This window comes from Carcharhinus amblyrhynchos, chromosome 19 (assembly GCF_965287045.1).
Source record: "Carcharhinus amblyrhynchos chromosome 19, sCarAmb.v2.hapA, whole genome shotgun sequence".
NCBI lineage: Eukaryota > Metazoa > Chordata > Chondrichthyes > Carcharhiniformes > Carcharhinidae > Carcharhinus > Carcharhinus amblyrhynchos.
In genome coordinates, this window is record NC_137342.1 from 31,248,294 (window position 1) to 31,270,241 (window position 21,948).

Sequence of the window (21,948 nt, forward strand, 5' to 3'; positions counted from 1 at the left end):
ATGGCGAGACAATACAAAAAAAGTTTTTATAAAAAGGATGCAGGAGCTGTAAGGGGAAATTATAATTCAGCTGAACACAGCAAACAGACTTGCAAAAAAATATGCAATTAAAAAGATAATTTATTGAACACCCACTGGGAGAGATAGAGGATTCTAGCCCCTCTCTGACATTACATCACATGGACACAGCAGATACACACTTCTGAAGATTTGATCTTCCTGCCCCACCTGTCATCCAAACTGAATGGCCCAATTACATTAATATACTTATTACTCCAGCCAATAGCATTGTACCCTTTAGCTAAATTAATTCACTGGTCAACTGAACCCACACTTTTCCCCTCCTTGTCTAGTAACTTTACCTATGCAAATCTGGTAGGTTCCAGGGTTGCCCCTAACAGTAGTACTTAACAATAAGGGAGCCATTTTCCTTGTCCCCTTTATCAGTAGAGGCTACATCACAGCTATTCATTTCAAAAACCTTGCTGCTACAGCTGCCTAGTCTGCCTCTGATAATAGAGCATACCACTCTATATTCCAAACGAATGTGGTCTGTCCCATTATGCCAAAGGGTAAAGTGCTTGTTGACCAAAGCTTACAGTAAAATACAAAAATACAGTTTAAATCTATACTTGTTCAAAAATGATTCTTTGTGCTCATATGGAGAATATTTTCATGGCATAAGTGAGGCTTATTGTGTTACCTTTATGTAAGACGCACCGTGATCCCTATTTAAATGTCAGAAAAGAGATTTCCATATCCCCTGCTACAGGAGCGGAGGGACCTGGGTATATACGTACATAGATGATTGAAGGTGACAGGACAGGTGGATAAAGCAAATTAATAAAACATATAGTATTAGGGGTATAGAGTCAAAAGCAAGGAGGTTATATTGAACTTACACAGGACACTAATTAGATCTCAGCTAAAATAGTGTACAGTTGTGGGTGCCATAACATAGCAAGGATGTGAATGCATTGGTGTGTGCAAAAGAAAGTTTACAAGAATGGTTCCAAGGATGAGAAACTTCAGGTGTGAAGATAGTTGGGAGAGAAGATAAAAGCAAATTACTGTGGACAATGGAATCTGAAACCAAAAAGAGAAAATGCTGAAAAATCTCAGCAGGTCTGGCAGCATCTATAAGGAGAAAGAGCTGATGTTTCAAGTCCAGATGACCTTTTGTCAAAGCTAAAATGGGAGATATAGTGAGGGAATGGAAGATGAGTCATAGCCATAGAAACCAAGGGAAAAGACTGCTAAAAGCTGTTCCACAGAGAGAATAAAGGGTGTGAATGACCAAACAGCAGAGAAGCTGTAAACTGACAGATGAAGATGTTGGGAGAAGTAGAATGTAGAGCATGTAGGGGTGAAGGTAAGGGAAGGGATGAAGTAGGAAGAAAGAGTGGGGGGAGGGTGAAGAGTGGGGGCAGAAAAAAAAGACAGACAAGAGATAAATTAAAAAGGTAGAACACAGTAAAAAAAATTAAACAAAATAGAATGAAAACAAAAGGGGGCCAAGGTGGGGTCGAGCAAATCATCTGAAGTTGCTGATTTTTATGTTGAGACTGGAAGGCTGTAAAGTGCCTAACTGAATGATGAGATGCTCTTCCTCCAGTTTGCATTGAGCTTCACTGCAACATTGCAGCAAGCCAAGGACAGTAGCCATGGCAACAGGACTGTGTTAAAATGGCAAGCAACCAGAAGGTCAGGGTCCTGATTATGCACAGACCGAAGGTGCTTTGGCTTTGCTGAGCACCTTCGGTCTGTGCGCAATCAGGACTTTGACCTTTTGGTCAGTGAAGCTCCAACTAGTTTGGAGAGATTGGGACTGTTCTCCTTGGAGAGAAGGCCAAGAGGAGATCTGACAAAGATGTTCAAAATCATGAGCAGGCTGGACACAACAGGTGGGGAGAACTGTTCCCATAGTAAAAAGGATCAGGAATAAGAGAGCACAGAAGTAATTTGCAAAAGCAAATGTGATGTGAAAAACAATATTTTCAAACGAGGGGTTTGGGTCTGGAATGTTACACCTGGAAATGTGGCAGAGGCTAGTTCAATTGAAGCATTTAAGAAGGACAATAAATTGCCTAAATAAGAACAACATGCAGAGGAAATCAGGAAAAGGCAGGGGAATGGCACAAAGTCTTAATCTCATTTGGAGAGCTGGGTGCAGACATGGATCAATGGCCTCCTTTATGCCATAACAATTCTGTGGTATAAATGCCTTGACAATATAAACTTACCTCTTCCTTCTCCACATGGCTCAGTACCTTTGCATGCATCAGATTGAGAGTTTATTAATTTCATGTTACAGAACAATGAATTCTGACAACCAAATTTGAACGATAAGCCTTTAAGTTGAGGTATTTGACTACAAAAGAGATCACTACCACTTTGGTTTAACCTCCCATAGTTAAACAAACTAATTTCTATAATGGCCGGCATGTCTTTTTAAACTTTTCATCCAATTTCCTTTCTTACTACTAACTCATGCATGGATGTGGCACAGTGATTGATGGCAGTCCTGTGCCTCAAAAGTTGATTCAATGAATTGACACCAAGAGTGAGAAGCCTGTTAACAGTGGTGATTAAATCTTGCAAGAAGGCTATAATGGAATTTGCACCGCTGAGATCTTGGCCTGAGACTGCCCCCTCTGAAGCAACAAAATCAGGTTCATACCCTGAAAGGGCAAACCTGATTTGCATGAATTTAAACATAATTATACACCTTAACACAATAGCATCCAGCACTCAGGGATTCTCCCCTGGTGACGTCACGCAGCACAATTTCCTACATTTTTGATAACAAGTTGAGATGACCACGCCAGGGATGTGGAAGTGCCAGGAGGTCCTGGCTGTTAAGGCCAATGCTGAGCATTGCCCCCCACATCTATTATTTTTGCAGACTGGAATCCTGAACTCCGTGGAGCCAGGCTTGCCAGCTTTATCCGTCCCCATCCTACCAGAGTGACGGCACAAACTGTGCCAAAAGATCTGGTGAGAAAATCCGGCTGTGTATGGGAGAAACATGCCTGTTTTCAGTCAGAACCTGACAGGCTTTTTGTTTAAACTGCACGCTATAAGCACAGATCAGAAAATGCTCATTGCACATAATACTTTTATTTGCATTTAACTTGATCCCATCTGACATGCAATGCAATTAGTATTTCTTTTATTACTTGGTATTATGATCAGCTCATACCATATCCATTTTATAACTTTATTTGCTAAATCCTGCACTAAAAGAGATGATGGTTGATTAAAACAAATGGGTAGAACAGCTTGGCTTGCCTACCTGAGAAAAACAAACAGTGGAGATGAAGCATAACCATGAATGGAAGTTATTTGGTAAAAAGAGAGTTTAAACAGCATTTTGAAATTCCATTGTTAGAATGCAGGCCATTACAAATTAGCTGGTTCTACTTCAAACACTAAATACTGAAAAAGTAAAACTTGCAGGTCATGAGGAATCAGGTGCTGATTTCTACTTCATAAAGACTGAAAAAAGGTTGCAGGTATGCTTTTTCCCCACAATTTTTCATTTTTGTTGAATATTCAACATACCTTTTAAAAAGATGCATTATGTGGATCCCTGAATCCAGTAACATTACAAGTTGCATGTGCAACTGAAGTGTATATCATAACTGAATTCAATGTATTGTTCACAAATATTGATCAATCTTTGTTCTTCTTGTGCTAGCCAATGAAGGTACTTAAGGTAACTGCTCATTTTATCCATACCAAATTAAAAAGCTCTACTGGAGATTTGAGAGCTCTTCCTGTAAAATGACAAACCACTGTATGAAGAACAAGATATGAACTGTGGATTTGCAAGAATACCATCAACCTCTGTGTACCACAGGAAGTCACATTTGCGTTCCATTGAGTTATAAAGAGTCCCAAGCAACATGCTTTTTGTAGAGAAACTTTGTTCCAGAAAAGAGAATGCATTTCCAGCTTCCTGAAGTTGCTTCTCAGATAAACAGCCAAGCTGGACTATGAATATTTTGTAACACATGTACAGCAACAAAAACAGGAGCTGAAAGCTTGAAATACAGATTTTTTGCTCTCCTTTGCAGTGATTGTAATATGTATTCATAATGAATATAAACTGGAATTATTTTCTATAGTTGTAACAGCATCTACATTTGTCACAAGATTAATTTTACAGTGTCCTTACATAAGCTATTGACTGAATGTCTTAAGATGTACATATTAGAACAAACAGATGGCAAGTTAGAGGCAATTGCATATTATAGCTCATTTGTCATTCACAATCAATATTTCTGGAACTATCTTGAACTAGCATTGATTTTTTTTAAATTTTGACTATTTATTCTTCAATGTTTTTCTAAAATATACCAACTTACTTGAAGAGGTCAGCCTACTTCAATAGATTGTAATCAGAATTCTGATATGTTACCAGAATTGAGATGCCAGGCCATTTGACAAATAGCACATACTACAGTTTGCTCAATTAGTAAAGATTAAAATAGCTGTTTGTTCAAGTAAGTTATTCATTATATTGTAATGTGTATTACTTTAGGTATATTTTGAGTTTGGAAATTTGTGAAGCTTCCGTTAGTACAACACATAATTCACAATTATCCAGACATTTTTGAAGCATTTCTAGGATTAAACACTGGAGTTTTCTTGACGTCAGCTATGTTAATCATAATCCAACCCCACCAAAACTTCATAACCTATGTGAAAATTTTTAGTATGACGTTCAATCCTTAATAAACAGCGCAACACCGATGTATAAAATGGAATTATGTTAATACAGGCTATACCTTAGTAAAGAACAAAGATCTGATGGAAAAACCCCAGCAGTTGTATCCAGTACTATAGGTTCCAACTTCTTCCACATTCAAGTTGTAAAGATCTGTGTTCAAAAGTCAAAGTTGAGTTTGGCTGTTCCAACAGAAAACTCATCCACATTATTCAATACAGAGATTGTATTAAGTGAGCAAGTTAGAAACAATGTGGACTACATCAGAGAATTATGGTGTAAATTAGTTTAACAGGAAGGAACTGTATACTCAAGATTAGAATTAAAATATACAATAGAGAGGAAATAATGCACAATACACAAATTACATGCAGCTCAATACTTGAACTTATAACCTTATTGCAACTTGTTTTGGTTGGCTGATAGTTAACTGTTTACAAAATGTAACAGTATACAAGTGTTGTGTCAGTAGACAAGGAGGCAAAATGGGGGGTAGCAATATAAGAGGGGGAACCCACATTGTGCCACCAGATCAATTCACAATATCATTAAAGAGAAACTTGCCACCTAGCCATGTGATTGTAAGCAAAATGCAAGAGGACAAAAAAATGTGAATGGAAGAAAGTGGTTTTTGATCATTCTCCCACTGTTGTTCAGCAATACAGAATGTTGAATCTTTATGAAAGTGCACAATGTAGCACTGAAGTTTTCAAAAGGATCAATATATTTGTTGCAGACTTCAACCATGAGCTCAAGACTTTGCCTTTCAAGAGCTGCATTCACAACCAACCTTTTGTGCCCTTTTAAAAAAATCTGCTTCAAAATAGAGCTTTTGAGTGTATGCTGTTTACCTGTGCAGTGGCAGAAATAGAAAATGCTGCTGTTTTGTGCCTGTGATGTGTTATGTGCCAAAATGTTTATACATTACTGTTACATCCTGTATAATTATGATCAGTTTTCTGCCAGCTTTTTGTTTAAAGAAATGCCTAGAAGCTATGCCTAATTTTCTACTAGTGCTGTACATTAATCATATATCCACTGAATAAGCAGATATCTACTTAAGATGTGGCAAATAATCAAACTTACCATTAGTTTTACTAAAGCACAGATTTATCCAATATAGTTTAAATAGTGATCTTCAAACTTGTGTTGTAGCCTAAATACTGATACATTTCCTCGACCAGACCTCTTGTAAAACTTATGAAAAGATTTGAAAACATAATACAGCAGCCTAAAATATTGTACAAAACATCAGCACTTTGTACTTACTAATTGTTTGCAAAATCCAAACTTCCACGTTGTCTTTCATCCTGCCTGTTCTCTCATTTTAACACCTGTTAATTGTGTTCCCACTCAGCTCTACCAAGTACCTTGCAGACATCTGCTTCATTAGAAGGGCTTGTGTATACATTTCAAAACAAATGGCCAAATCAAAAATGTCAAAGCTTTTTAGTTGAGACAGTGAAGAAACTTCTAAAACCAGGGATGGGTTGGTGATGATCTGGTCAATGTTCAAATTCTCCTTTAATAGGACTGAAATATAAACTGACCAGTTTTTAAAAAAAATTTCGAGGAGGAGGTCCATTTTTGTTTGCATACTGATTTAGCAAGAGGAGAGGTGAACAGTATCCCCACACCCGCCCCCCCTACCCCCCAAATGATTTAGTAATGCCAAAGAGAGCAAATGTTACCTGAAGACATTTTTGTCATGTGTTTGGTTACTGAATTCAAAGTATCACATCCCACTAGGTAGATTCCTTTAATAGAAAGGCTGATAAACTAGAGGCCTTTGAAAGTTGTGCATGCTTTTGAAAAGCAGAAAGCATCTCCTGCTAAATTAAATCATGTGTACTGTGCACTATATACTGTTCTTTGCTAAATGTCTGTTTTTCAAATTTTCTGCTGTAAGTAAAGTAACCTTGTGAATGAAATCCTGGCTTCCCTATTGCTTTATAACTTGCCATTTTACAGCATTTGACTTTTTCCTGCTGGGGTGAAAGGGTTGGAGGAAGAGAGAAAAAGTTGATGATTGCACAAGATTGTTTCTTGTTCCTCCCTCAAGGCTTAACGTACTGGAAGCAGATGATTTAGAGACTTGAGGCTGCCAAGTAACAAGATTTCAAGTACTCTCCATATACTGGAAAAATAAATGAACTGAAAAAGTTCAGTCTGATGACCAGCAATGCCCATTTTTTAATCTTTCCTCCACTTCTGATAGCAGTTAATCATTGTGGTACTCAAGTACCACATCCAATTCCTCAGTTTAGAAAAAAAATTGGGCCTGAAGGAATCACAGCCACAATGAATTCTATCCTCAGTTCACGCATGTACTTTTCAAATAGTAATTTTTCTCTTCCCCAGCTAGCAGATTCACGTGTTGTGATTCAGTTGCAAGCAGAATTTCTAACCTCATACACGCTCTTCAAAAAATCATACTATGTCTGTCTACAGCTGAAAACATTTACACCTCTGGTACTGGACATTCAATCACACTCCTGGCCAGTTTTCCATCTTTCAACCTTTAAAACTAAGTTGACCCAAGATTACTGCCCATTCCATCTTGCTTCATGTGAGTCAAGCCTCAAATTTGAAGTTATCTTCCAAATACAAGTCCCTCCAATCCCCTCTTTCTCAACACAAATTCACATCCTGCCTCAGCCTGTCTGCTCGTATATCATCCTCTTTCTTCCCCTGCCCCCCTTAACACAGATGTACTTTTGTCATCTAGGCCACAAACCCCCAAATTTCACTCCCTAAACCTTCCCCCCAGCCTGGATTACTTCTTACAACTCTATTTAAGTCACCCCCCTCAATTGATCCTCCTTTGACATGCCGCTCAGTTTTCTTTATGCTTCCGAAGTGTTTTGCATGCAAGTGTTTTGCAAGGAACCATAGTCATGTGAATTCTATCCTCAGCTCAAGTACATTTCAAACAGCAGTTGCTATTTTTCTCCCCACCTAGAACAGAGTCACATGCTCCTAATCAACCCCAAACAAAATTTCCAATCTTATCTTTGCAAAAATGTTTGTATCCACCATGCTGTTTCTCGGCATTAAAATACAATGCAAATTATACTTGCAGTACTTGCTGAACAGGTATGCTGGTTTGGAGATCAAATATTTGCACACAAAACATCTCTGGGAAGGGTGAACCTAGTAAGTTAGAGATAGACATTTGAAATTAGTGCAATTTACTCAACATTTTCATATACTTTATGTAAACTTTCCTTCGGCATTTAGAATGCACGTCTTCAGTCAATGGAAAGCATCAGTTTCAAAACTAAATATCACCAATTCAACATAACATTTACTAAATTAATAAATGAATTTGTATCAAATTCTTGCAAGAGGCACAGTAACGAGGGAAAGTTTGTACAGTAAACCTATTGTTGTTAATGTGATATTGTCTTTCATTTGTCCATTATCAATGGATAACTAATTTGAGCTAAAACTTTACACCATATTTACAAAAAAAATCAAACTGAAAAGGATGGAATTCAGAGTACCTAAACTTCAAAATGCATTCAGCCATACTAGAAGCAGTGACTTAAACTCAGCAAGAGAGTTAATAATAATTCAAAATAAAAATGACAAACAGAATTTTCTAGCCAAAACAAATTCATCTTTAATCTTAAAAACAAAAACTTTAAAGTTCACTGTCACCCAATGAGATACTGAGGACGTAAGTGGTTAAAAAAAGGCTTTTGGTACACAAGAATTGACAAACTAGTTTAATTTTTATTAAACATTGAAAAGCAACATTGCTAGACATGTGATTTTAACATTAATGCAGTTAACATGTTGCTACTTGTACATTTCCTGGATTCAGAATTTTCAGCTCCACAGGGGTCCAAAAAATGAAAAGATTGAGCGCTAATGCGTACAATAAACTAACATAAATCTGGAGTCTTGCCATTTCTAATGGATCACACTAATGGGCATGAATCCAAAACATTCCCCAATTTTCAATATTGCATTGTGTGGATTGCATTTCTGGATCAAAGTGAGACTACTCAATTCTGATAAAATGTGGAGATCACTGCTTCCAACTCATTTTCCTCAGGTTACAGAAACTGATTTCATTGAATATTACGTCACTGACAAAGCTTAAACTAAGGAAATGTGACTTCAGCATCAACTTGCTGAGATTTCTAGTTATGTATTTTAAACAATACTTTTGTAGGTTTAAACAACTAAAATTGGTTTCCTACTGTGTTGGCAACATGCCTCTATAAAGACCCAAGGACCACATGAAGAATATATTTCACTCAAGATGACACCATGACAGGTGGTTTGTTATTTCATTAGATTTGCAGTTCATGCCCGAGGAAAACAGAAATTGAGCCTACAATAAAATTTAACCAATATAGAAAGGATTATAGATTAGAAGTTGTATACTTTCAAAGCTTTTATGAGGCCACATAAAATGCATAACTTTAAGAACACAGGGTAAATCTGTTCAAAGGCACATTCTAGATGCAAAGCAATCTTGAAGCGTTGGGCAATTTGAACTAGAGTAGGAGATTTTTGCAGTAACTTCATTGCAATGTTAATGTAAGCCTGCCTGTGACTAATAAATCTTTAGCTAACTGCAGTCAGAATTAGACAAACTTCCAACATGGAATACGCAAAACAAGACTGACTATTAAGCTTGTTTATTTATAACAATTAGACTCTCTCGAAAATAAATAAATGAACGTTTGACAAACTTTCAGTTTCCTCTGCTGTTATATTAGCTAATGCATCTTTGTGCGATTTGTGGTGGTCTACCAGAGGAAACAATCTAAAATAAGAGACGATTGCCCTATAGATCATGGCTGAAAGAGGTGAAGAACTAAAATCAAGTAGCAAAAAATCTGCTCAAGAATGAATATGAAAACACCAAACTGAAGAAAACTGGTGGCTTTTTTAAGCTGTATAGAACCAGTAGCTGCGAAGGTCTAAATGAGCTCTATGCAACTGCTGGTATTGTATTTGCTTCAAAAATCCAAGAAAGCCAATGCATGTATGACTTGCATGCAACTTTAAATGTGCCGGATAGTTATTTGGTTAAAATACGGTTGCAATTTCTATTTTAATAGCGCATCTGCTACAGCTATCTGCAAAGTAGAAAAGTAACAAAATGGTCTACAATCAAACTATGCCCAATTATGCATTAAAACAGCAAATCACAGATTGTATTTCCAGCAGGTGGTGCTCATGTTTTCAACTCAGTGTTATACCAAGGCACTTTAATTCATCAAAAATAATATGCCAATGGTTAGCAGCGTACCATCATGGCAGTTGCTCTTGGTCAATTATTCAGTTGTTAATATCCACCACGTTTGAGGTTGCAAATATTTTTTGACATTTTATTGATATTAAAATTAATCTCACGATACTTGCAGGAAAATTTTATTTACATGCATAAAAGTTATTAGATTAAATGTGTTTGTATGTTAGTGATTTTTGCACAGCCAAGTTTCAGTTATTAGCAAGGGGTTTTCCACTAATGAATGTTTTGCTGGAAAAATACTTCAATCACTAGTGTACACGAAGTGACTTTGCAATACTCCTTAGAAATGATGAGGATGCAAGTTACCAAAAAGATGCATGGAGTTTTACCTTTGGTACTGATCAATTAATTAGGGCATTGAATGCACCCAGGCAGAAAGCATCCTTGATATACAGACTGAGTTATTTACACAATGGATCAGACTCCCCTAAGCTACCATAGTGAACAAATGATGGAAAACTTAATACATCACCTCGAACAACAAAAGATTTCGCATTTTTGCAACGTGCTTGTAGTGTCTCAACTGCACATTGCTAGCATAGACCTTGTGCTTATTTTAAAAGGTCAGGTCCAGGGGTAAGATGGCCATGAACTACTATTTTGGAAACTTTCAAATCCTATCCCAGCTCGCAACATGAGCAGATGACAAGTAGTCACGATGTTTACCAAAAAAACCTCTTGTAATTAAGTCACATAAAACTTCCATATACACATTTGTACATACTAAATATTTGAAAAACTTCAGTAACAGAAGGTGAATTCATTTTAATAATTATCCCATTTTGGACAGGTACATCGACAGGAATGGTTTAGAAGGATATGGGCCAAATGAAGGTCAGTTTAGGAAATCTGATCAGTGTGGATGAGTTGGGCCGAAAGGCCTGTTTCAACACTGTAATCTCTATGACAAATGATTCAAAGGTCAGGTCAGTTGCCAGATATTTGAAAGAGATAAAGATTGTTGGAAGAATGGAGAGTATCCAAACAACTAATTTTTAAAGGAATTTTGAGATTCATTTGCTGCCCATTAAGACAAGAAACTGGACAATACAAGTTTTATTTAAAAACCTTCATAATAAATTTTATTTCATCATTACATTGAGAACTCACTTCAAATAAAACTTTGCATGTGATCAAATTTATTACAAGTAAAAACTGCAACATAACAAGTACAAAACACCCAGAAGCAAAAAGATCTTGCAGAAAATGCTTCTGGCTCTGTGGTATTACTATTTTCCACAATCCAGAACTTTGGATAGGAGCTCATTGTTGGGAGTTTACAGCTTTGTTTCACCAAATAAAGCTACTCTTCAAAATATAATTTAAAGTTAAACAATCACCTGTCCACTATATGCATTAATTAGGAATGAAGCAATTCTATACCTTTCAAATGTGCTTCCATTATTTCTGAAGATAAAAACCAGTTTTTTTGAAGTGTACATGTACTTAGCTCCTTGCTGTAATCAATTTATTTGCAGATGTATGTCAAATTCAGTGCAGAAGAGATATGCCTTAGCATATTTCCTGATGTAACTTTTTAAAAATCAGCAGGGAGGGAATTAAATACACATTGAAATGCAGCTCAAATTATCAGCAAAAGGCAAAATTTTGCAGATTCAAAAAAAAAGGCCCAAGAGTGAGCATGTGGACGAGAATGTGAACTGCAAGACCTGGATCTTAAAAAAGCTAAATCACAGGATTGTTACAGCACAGAGGCACCTAACAGGCCTATTATGTCTACACCAGCTCACCATAAGAGGAATTTATCTGGTGCCACTCCCTTGCTTTTCCCTATGGCCCTGCACTTTCTGCCTTTTCAGATAACAACCCAATTCCCTCTTGATTACCTCAATTGAACCTGCCTCCACCACAATCTCAGGCAGTATATCTCAGATCCTAATCACTCACTACATGGAAAAGCTTTTCCTCTTCACCATTACTTATTTTGCCAGTTACATTATTGTTTTTGATCCTTCTAACAGGAAGTTTTTCCCAATCTACTCTGTCCAAACCCATTATGATTTTGAATACTTCTATCATATCTCCTCTAAACTTTCCTTTCTTCAAGTAAAATGGTCCTGACCTCTGCAATCTATGTAACTGAGGCGTTCCATCCCTGAGACCATTGTCATGAATCTTTCCTACATTTTAATGCCTTCACATTTTTCCTGAAGTGTGACACCTAGAACTGGACTCAATATTCCAGCTGAATCAGAATCAGTGTTTGACACAAGTTTTTATATTCAATACCTTTATTAATAAAGCCTAGAATACTATATTAAATTCTTCCGATCTGTTCTGCCGCATTCAATGACACACACACCCCTCGGTCTCTTTGCTCTAGAACCCCCTTTAGAATTGTAATTCATATTGCCTTTCCGCATTCTTCCTACCAAAATGACTTCACATTTCTCTGCCTTAAACTTAAAGTCTGCCACTGCAACATATGTCCTTTTAATTTTTTAAAAACAGTGTTGTCCCCACAGTTCACAATGCTTACAAGTTTTATGTCATCCATCACCCACACATTTTGAAGTTATACCTTGTATATCAAGGTTTAGGTCATTAAACAGTTCCAACACCAATCCCAGGCAAACTCCATTACCATCCCTCCTCCAATCAAAAAACGTTCAGGTAGCTTTACAACAAGAGGAAAATTGTGCTACACTGGAAAGAGGGGGTGCAAATAAAGCGTGGAATACCAAAAACTTGACATGACAGATTGTTGTGTTCCCTCAGTGCATTAATTTGTTTTCTACAGTGACACAAAGCAATGCAAGACAGAAGTGTGTTCACAGGAGATTCTGAAATAAACTAAGATTCAAGTGCAAGGTTAAAATTATGCAAATAAGCATTTGATTATTTTGCTTCTGGATAACTACCTAAAATTTTAATTTTTAACCATAGTACAGGAACATGGGTTTTCTGAATACAACACCACATCAGAGACATCCAGTACAAAATCTCAAAAAGGTTAGTTAAATCAATGAATAGTGTGTGCCTTCAAACATTATGTATGAAGAATATCACGTTCAATGCAGTCATAAATTGGATGACTTGCTTTCAACAGAACTCGATTTTGTACAATTTTTGTCTTAAACTTGCTAAATACGCATGCAACATGGATGGTGATGCAGAAAGGGGCGTGCGGATACCAGGCCATTCCTGAATGAGACAGATCGAGTGAGGAGTTGGTACAGGTGGGAATTTGGCGTACAGGGAGAAGTGGTGTTCTTTCTTTCGGCCCCCAGTAGTTGTTGAGTTTCCTTCCTTGATTCCAGCTAAGTGAGTGAAACTTTCTAATACTTCAGCTGTGTAAATTATTTATGCTGGATAGAAATAGCAGGGGTGGTGTTCCAATGACTGCAGCATGTGAGAATCCATGGAATGCACTGCAATCCCAACCATATCTGCAGCAAGTGTCTGCGACCATCTGTGACTTCAGCTCGAGTTGCTGAGATTGAGCCTGAGCTGTGGACACTGCAGAGAATCAAGGGAGGGAAAGTTACTTGTTCACTTTGCTCCAGGAGATAGTTGCACTCCTCGTGTAGGCACAGCCTTAAGAGCTCATCAGTAGTCAGGGACAGGAGTTGTGATGGAGGAAGTAGGAAAAGAGAAAACAGCATGTAGTGATGGATAAGCCTCAGTCCCTGGCTCTATCCAATGGTATGAAGTGCTTACTACCTGTATGGATGAGGAAGATGACTTCCAAGATTAATTAGCAGACTATGGCGAAGGATACAATTCAAACAAGGGGGCAACAAAGGAATGTGGTTGTGATGATACTGTATAGTCAGTGGGATAGATACCATTCTCTACAGTTGAGGGCATGAATCTAGATGGCTGTATTCCCTGCCAGATTTAAATATCTGCTCAAACTAGGAGGAACTTGCAGTGCAATAGGGAGGATTCCACCATCATGGTCAATGTAGATACTAGCAATATAGGTAAGAATAGGAAAATGATTCAGCACAGATGTCATGAAGAGCTAGGCACTAAATTAAAAAACAGAATCGCAGAAGGTAATTACTAGATTACCCAAGCCATATGAAAATTGGCATTCAGCAAATAAGATTAGAGAGAGGAATGCACAGCACAAAGATTGGTGTGGGAAAAATGGATTTTGGTTCATGTGGCACTGGTACCAGTGAGCTGTACTATTGGGACTGCCTACACTTGAACAGTGTTGGGGCTAATGTTCTGATGGATTATGTAACTAGAGAAGAGATAGCTTTAAACTGACTAGAAGGGGGATGGGAATCCTGTAGAAGAATGAGTAAATTAAAGTGAAATATTAAGGCAATAGAGCAAGGTAACAATCAAGCTAATGATAATCAAGATAAGGCCAAATTTTACATAGAGCCTTTTTTTTAGTTTATGTAAACGTTGTTAAACTGTGTTTACGCCAGTCCAACGCCAGCATACCCACATTATGTAAACATTCACAGAAATTGCAATAAAACAATGCTCAAATAGAAATTTACATGCATCAGATAATAGCCATTACAGAGATGTGGCTACAAGAAAACCGAAGTTGGAATGAGTGACATTTAGGAAAGACAGGAAGCTCGGAATAGGTGGTAGAGTGGCCCTGTTAATCGAGGGCATTAGTACTGTAGTAAGAGTTGACAATAGTTTTGAAGATAGTGATATAGAAACAATTTGGGTGGAAGACACAATCAGCAAGGGGCAGAAAACATTTGATTTGTGTTTACAGGCCAAACAGTAGTGGTGATGTAAATCACAATATAAATCAGGAAATTAAAGGTGTATGTAATGAGGCTAATTCAGTAATCATAGGGGATTTTAGTATCCAGTGTATATGTGATTAATGTTGGGGAGGACAAATTCTTGGAACGTATGCAAGACGGTTTCCAGAGCAGTATGTTGAAGAGCCAACGAGGAAATGGGCTATTTTAGTTCTAGAACTGTGTACTGAAAAGGGGCTAATTAATAATTTTGTTGTAAAGGATCCTTTTGGAAAGAGTGACCATTAGGGGGGGGGATTTTAAATCTAAATAAAGGAAACAATGAAAGGACAAGCGACAAATTGGCTATGGCAGACTGGGAAACTATGTTAAAACGTATGACAGCAGACAGACAATAGCTAATATTTAATACAAAGTGTATTAAAAATTCCTTTAATGCACAAAAACCCAGCAAGGCAAGTGTTCCAACCATGGCTACAAAACGAAATCAAAGATTGTATTAAATCAAAGGAAGACGCTTATAAAGTTGCGAAAAAGGTAAGCCCGCGAATTGGGAGCATTTTAGAATTTTGCAAAGGAGGGCCAAGAAAAGGACTAAAAGAGAAAATAGAATCAGAGTAAACTAGCGAGAAACAAAGGACTGCAACAACCTATTGGTATAGTAAAAAGGAAAAAAAACTCAAAAACAAATGTACGTTCACTACAAGCAGAGTCAGGAAAGTTCACAATAAGGAATTAGGAAATGACAGAAATTAAACAAACTGTGTACTATCTTGAAAGAGGAACACACTGAAACCACCCAAAAATAATGGGCAAATCAAGGAACTAGTGTAAAGAAATGTACTGCAAGATATTAGTACAAGGTACTAGAGAAATAACTGGGACTTCAGTAGATAAATTCCCTTGACTTTGTCTACATCCCTGTGTTCATAGAATCCCCAAAGTGTAGGAGGCCAATTCAGCCCAGTGTCTGCACTGACTCTGAGCCCTATCCCAAGTATTTACCCCACAAATCCCTCTAACCCACACATCCTGGGACAACGAGGAGCAATTTAGCATGGCCAATGAACTTACCTGCATGTATTTGGACAGTGGGAGGAAACTGGAACACCCAGGGGAAACCAACACAGACACCAAGAATGTGCAAACTCCACAGACAGTCATCCAGAGCCCAAACTGAACCTCAGTCCCTGGTGCTTTGAGGCAGCAGTGCTAACCACTGTGCCATCACTGAAAGAGGTGCCTATAGAAATAAGAGATACACTGGTGGTCATCTTCCAAAATTCTAGAGACTGTGAAATATTTCCTGTTGATTAGAAACTGACGAATGTAACCCCATTATTTGAAAGGAGAGAAAAAACAGGAAACTACATGGCCTAGCATCAATAGAGAAGATGCTAGAATCTATAAAGGATGCAATTACAGGAGAAGATTGGGCAGAGTCAACATGGGCTCATCAAAGGGAAATCATGTTAGTGAAACCTGTTGGGAGTTTTTTTTTTTGAGGACGTATATAGCAGAATAGGTAAGGGGGTACTGGTGGATGTGGTATATTTCAATTTTCAGAAAGCTCTGAATAAGGTTCCACACAGGGTGTTGGTAAGCAAAATTAAGAGCACATGGAATTAGTGGAAATATACTGACATGGACTGAATATGTTAACAGACAGAAAATAAAGATCAGGAATAAATGGTTATGTTTACTCTGGCAGATTGTGATTTATGGGATACTGAAAGGATCAGTGCTTGGGTCAATGATTTGGATGTGGGGATTAAATGTAATATTTCCTAGTTTGCAAATGATAAAACTAGGTAGAAACATCAGTTGTGAGGAGAATGCAAAGATTTTTCAATGGGATTTGGAGAGACTAAGCAAGTGGACAAAAATTTAGCAGATGGAATTCAATGTGGAGAAACACATGGTTATCCATTTTGGTAATTAAGAGTACTTATTAAATGGAGGGGGGCTGGGATCTGTTAAAGCTGGGTGTCCACGTTCATGAGTCTCCAAAAGCCAACGTGGAGGAACTGTGGCTGCTTTTTGTAGCATTTGAGAATAAAATACATTTTCAACCATTGGTAGTCCAAAAATATGCAAGTTAGGTGGACTGGCTATGCTAAATTGCCCTTTAGTGTTGGGGGATCAGCAGGACAAATACATAGGTCTGGAACCTGGGTTGGATTGTTGTTGATGCAGGTTGATGGGCTGAATGTCCTCGTCTACTGTAGGGATTCTATGTATCCCAAATAATTAAGGGGGCAAATGCTGTGTTGGCTCTTACTACAGAAGGATGAGTATATAAGTAAATACGTCCTACTGAAATTATATGGAGCCTTGAGACCACACCTGGAGCAACGTCTGCAGTATTGGTCTCATTACCCAAGGAAAGATATACTTGCCGTAAAGCATGTGCAATGAAGATTCACTAAATTAATTCCTGGGATTAAGGGATAGTCCTATGAAGAAAGGTTGAATAGACTGGGGACTTTAATCTGGAGAATGAGGGGTGATCACATTCAAACATATGATTCAGGACAGATGTTTGCCTTGGTTGGCAGGTCTAAACTAGGGGACACAAACTCAAAATAAGAGCCAGGCCATTTAGGAGGAATTTCTTCACTCAAGAGGACAGTAAACTTCTGGAATTGTCCACACCAGAAGATTGTGAAAGCTCAGAATATGTTCAAGACAGATTGATAGTAAAGACATCAAGCGATATAGGAATAATGCAGAAAACTGACAAAAATAAAAGATCAGCCACGACCTCACTGAATGCCGGAGCGGGCTCCTTTTTTAAAAAAATCTCTAATGGGTATGATTGACTAAGCCAGCCTTTATTGCCAGTCCCTAAATTCGAGAAGATGGTGGTGAGTTGCCTTCTTGAACCACTGCAGTCCGTGGTGCAGGTACACCCACAGTGCACTCGTGTTCTGAAATGGTAGAGCACATTATACTTGAACTATAAAAGACATGAAATTCATTGAACTCAAGTACCAACTTCATAAATAAAAGCTAGACTAGAATCGTTTAGTCTATTAAGCAAAAAATATCACTATAACTACAATATTTTGAGAAGCACAGTTCAGTCTCAAATACCTTTGCTTTTTTAAATATTTAAAACAGGACATGCAATCCCATACATTGTGTGATGTGATAAAGCTCTAGTTACAAGGTAATTATGGATAAAGCAATTTTATTTACCCATTAAGAGATTTTTACACTGCACCTAACCCCCAACCATTGAAGCAGCTGACTATTTTCTAAATGAATGTAAGGTTTTTGTCTCCACTATTTATCTGTTCCAAGATTACCCATCTTTGCTTCAAGCTTTCATCAACGTTTAACATTCCAGGTTCATATCCTTCAAATCTTATGCAAGTCAACTTCACTCAAAGGGTGGTGAATCTCTGGAATTCTCTGCCCGTTGAAGTGGTGGAGGCTACCTCGCTAAATATATTTAAGTCACAGGTAGGTAGGTTTCTGATAGACAGGGGAATTAAGGGTTATGGGGAGAAAGCAGGAAAGTGGAACTGATCCACTTCAGATCAGCCATGATCTTATTGAATGGCAGGGCAGGCTCGAAGGGCTAGATGGCCTACTCCTGCTCCTATTTCTTATGTTCTTGCATCACCTCAATGCCTCCTTTCCAGACTGAAAAGCCCATGTTTATTCAGTTCCTCATATGGTGATCAGTCTTGTGGGTTTTATGTACTACCTCCACTGTTTGAATGTTTTCTTGGACACCAAAGCTGGACATAGAATACAATGTGCTGTCTGGTTAAGTATTTCACAGGTTGTTCATTACTTCTTGACATTTTCCACTTTAGAACTGCATTTGACATACATGTCAATTTCTACAGCCTAATTCATTACCCTGTCTGCAGGGGGTTCCTTGGGGCAATAGCATTCTAGGCCCAACTATCATCAGCTGCTTCAATGCATTAATGACCAATGGTCGTATGTGGGTTATCTAATTGTTTGTGGGAATGAGCACAGCAACAACACCTGCGCAATACAGTGGCATATACATTAGGCAATAAATAGTTCCATCAAGAACCTGACCATCCTTTTGACCGGTACCAACATTATCTGGATCCCTCACCATTTTGGAGGTGAGGGGACACAACTGCCTAGGAACAGAACAGGATGAGTCACAAGAGCAGCACAGTAACACTGCCGCCTCAACGCCAAGGGCACGGGTTCAATTCTGGCCTCGGGTGTCTGTGTGGAACTTGCACATTCCCCCTGTGGTCTGCATGAGTTTCCTTTGGTGCTCTGGTTTCCTCCCACATTCCAAAAGATGACAGAGTTAGGTTGATTGTCAATTTAGCATAGCTACTTAGTGTTAGGGATCATAGGGTAAATGTGGTGTCACAGTGATAGGGCCTGGGTGGGATTGTTGTCAGCACAGGCGCAATGAGCCAAATAGCACCCTTCTGCACTGTGGGGATTTTGTGAAATACCATGGCACGGACAGCTCAAAAGTTGAGTATTCTGCAGCAAGTAGCTTGACTGTCTTCCCACCAAAACCCTACCATCTAAAGGGGCATGCCATGAATGTCATAAATTTGCTTACTTCTACACTGCAGTTACCTAGCTGTTCAATTCCAACAACATTCAAACTCAATACTATCCAGGATAAAGCAATCCACTTTATCAGCAGACTTGCCACTGGCTTAAACATCCATAATTGGCTGCAGGATGCACTGCCAACTTATCATGGCTTCTTCAGCAGAACCTCATATACTCCAACTTGGATGGAGATATTTATCACCTTCAAGTCATACCATCCTGAATTGGGACATGTAAGTCACTATTTTTCCATTTTTGTTGGTGGGGGGAGGGACTGGAAATTCTCTACATTTACAGCCTTGTGGGGGGAGCACTTCAAGGTGATGGTGTGAAAGTAGGAGATACAATAAGTACTTTTGCAGATGACAAAATATGACAAATCGTGAGGAGGAAAGCTGATATTGATGGTAGAACAGGAACAAATGGAACTTAACAACGAAACATGCAGATGTGGGGAGTACACAATGAAAAGCATCGTACAGAGCAAAGGGACCTTAGAGTGCATGTCCATAGATCCCAGAAGGCAGCAGGACAAGTAGATAAGGTATAGGAGATACTTGCTTTTGCGAGATGAGGCGAAGAGGAGCAGGGAGGTTATGATGGAGCTCATTTTGACAGAAGAGAAACAATGATCTGATTGAGGTGTACAAAATTATGGTGGGACATGTAAGAAAGAATTTTTCCCCTTAAAAAAGGGTAATATCCAGAGGGGATTGATGTAAGGTAAGGGGCAGGAAATCAAGAGGGGATTTGAGGAAAAATGTTTTCACCCACAGGATAGTAGAAATATGGAACCCAACAAGGGTGGGGGGCAGTAGCACACAGGGCTATGGACTAAGTGCTGGAAAAAAGGTGCACAATATACAATGGCCTGGAGGTCCTCTTAGTGTTGTAATGCTCTATGGCAGCTGGAAATAAACAAATGCTAACCATGCCAACACCACCCAAAGTAGTATACAAGTGTTAGTCTCACTTATTATTTGGGTAAAAGCATTTTATAATTACTTAAAATTTACCTCCATTGTTTTGCCAACCTGATCCTAAGGATGCATTTCATTTTCCAAAGACTTTGTTTGACATCTAACTTTGAGCACCTTTATGAATCTTGATATTTGCAAGCTCAAAACAGTAACGGCCTCAAGCACAGATATAAGACAATCAGCTCAGTACCCCTTGCTGCTCTGGTGTTTTTATACTTTACTTTCTATTTGACAGTTCAACTATTCCAAACATTTAACCCACTCTCCTGCAGCTTTGTTTAAATTACTACCTTTTCACATGGAACTTAAAAGTCCAGTCACTTTTCTGTTTAGTTATTTTAATTAAAAATGCAAAAATTAAATCAAGAGACAACTCAGCAATACTTGACCCAAAAATCACAAGCAAATTGACTTTCAGCTATGATACACAAATTACTTTTCCAGTTATGTGACTTGCATAGAAATTACATTACATAAACCACTCATTTAGTCCAACGATTTGATGGTATTGACCTCTTGGAAACCCTACGCTAATCAATCTTGAAAACTTGGGAGATTGTACATTTTATCAAGAATATGCTGCAAAGCATAGTAAGTGCAATTCACTAAATGCTGGAGTATGGTTCACGTAAAGGGGATTTTAAACTACAACCACAACGTTCAAAGTTTATTAGATACGAATAAGTTGAGACAATAATCAGTGAACTACATAGTAGCCAATTAAAACCTTGGACAGTAATTTCAGTGCACTCGCAATAAACGGTCGAATCGAGGAAAAAATAAAAGTCGGCAGGTCGCATAAAATTGATGCGACGAATACGAAGCATATGCAACAATACGCAAATTAAACAAAATTATATTTCCTGTCAATAAACGTTACCCCAATACAAGAAATGTCATGGAAACTGCTTGGACGTCAGCCACCCCCCAGTAACTTCCTTATACAGCAGAGGAATGTGCCGACCACGTGACCTGTAACTCGAGAACAGTCAACCTGCGACAAACAAGAAAACCCAGCCACCGCCATCTTGTTTTGACGCATCTTTTAAAAAGACGACTTTAAAACAAACGCTGTTATCATTTCCAGTTAACGTTTCGCTCGGCGGTGAGGCTAGCTTAAAACAACCAGCACAACAAACAATCCTCCCCCCTCCCTACCCCGATGTTCACTAATCAAATTCACCAGGCAGGCGTTCCTTACTGCACATCACACAGCCCTCTCCCTATAATGGCGTCTACATTAACAACTTCCTAAAGCCAATTGATTTCGTGGGCTTGGCTCCACCTGCCTGCAGCAAGATAGCGTCATTAACAGCCAATCTGCGCGGGCAGGGAACCACACTGCACCCAATGGTTTGTCGAGATGGACGTCACTCACAGAGACACATCAAACACCAAGACAATGTTCGTCTTTTCCGACTGAAACGTGCGCCATTTTATAGCATCTAATCTCCACAAAAATACACCTCACGTTACCTCAAAAAAATGTAAACCGTCGAAATACTCGCGAATTAGGTTAAAACTAATACACTATCTTTCACCTCTAACCAAAAAGAAGCGCCACTTTACGTTAACCATAGTTGATATTTTCTTCAACCCGCTCGCACCGCAGCCAAAAACGAACTGCCAATGCTAGTGAAGTCCTTCACGGATTTCTCTGTACGCATGCGTGCTAAGCTC

At 38.4% G+C, this 21,948-nt stretch overlaps 1 protein-coding gene and 1 long non-coding RNA gene across 3 annotated transcripts in view; one reads left to right on the plus strand and one right to left on the minus strand.

The window, feature by feature from the left end:
- Positions 1-4,516, plus strand: part of lhfpl3 (LHFPL tetraspan subfamily member 3) — a 293,648-nt gene extending 289,132 nt beyond the window's left edge. For both annotated transcript variants that reach the window (XR_013888978.1, XM_080207483.1), the window contains one exon: positions 3,701-4,516. The gene's annotated coding sequence lies outside the window, so the exon portion shown is untranslated. The remainder of the gene's footprint in view (positions 1-3,700) is intronic.
- On the minus strand, positions 103-21,916 carry LOC145355414 (uncharacterized). Its single transcript, XR_013888979.1, has 3 exons — positions 21,810-21,916; positions 5,819-7,885; positions 103-4,885 (listed from the first exon to the last, which is right to left on the minus strand). It is a non-coding gene; the product is annotated as an uncharacterized LOC145355414 (long non-coding RNA).
- Positions 21,917-21,948: the final 32 nt, after the last annotated feature.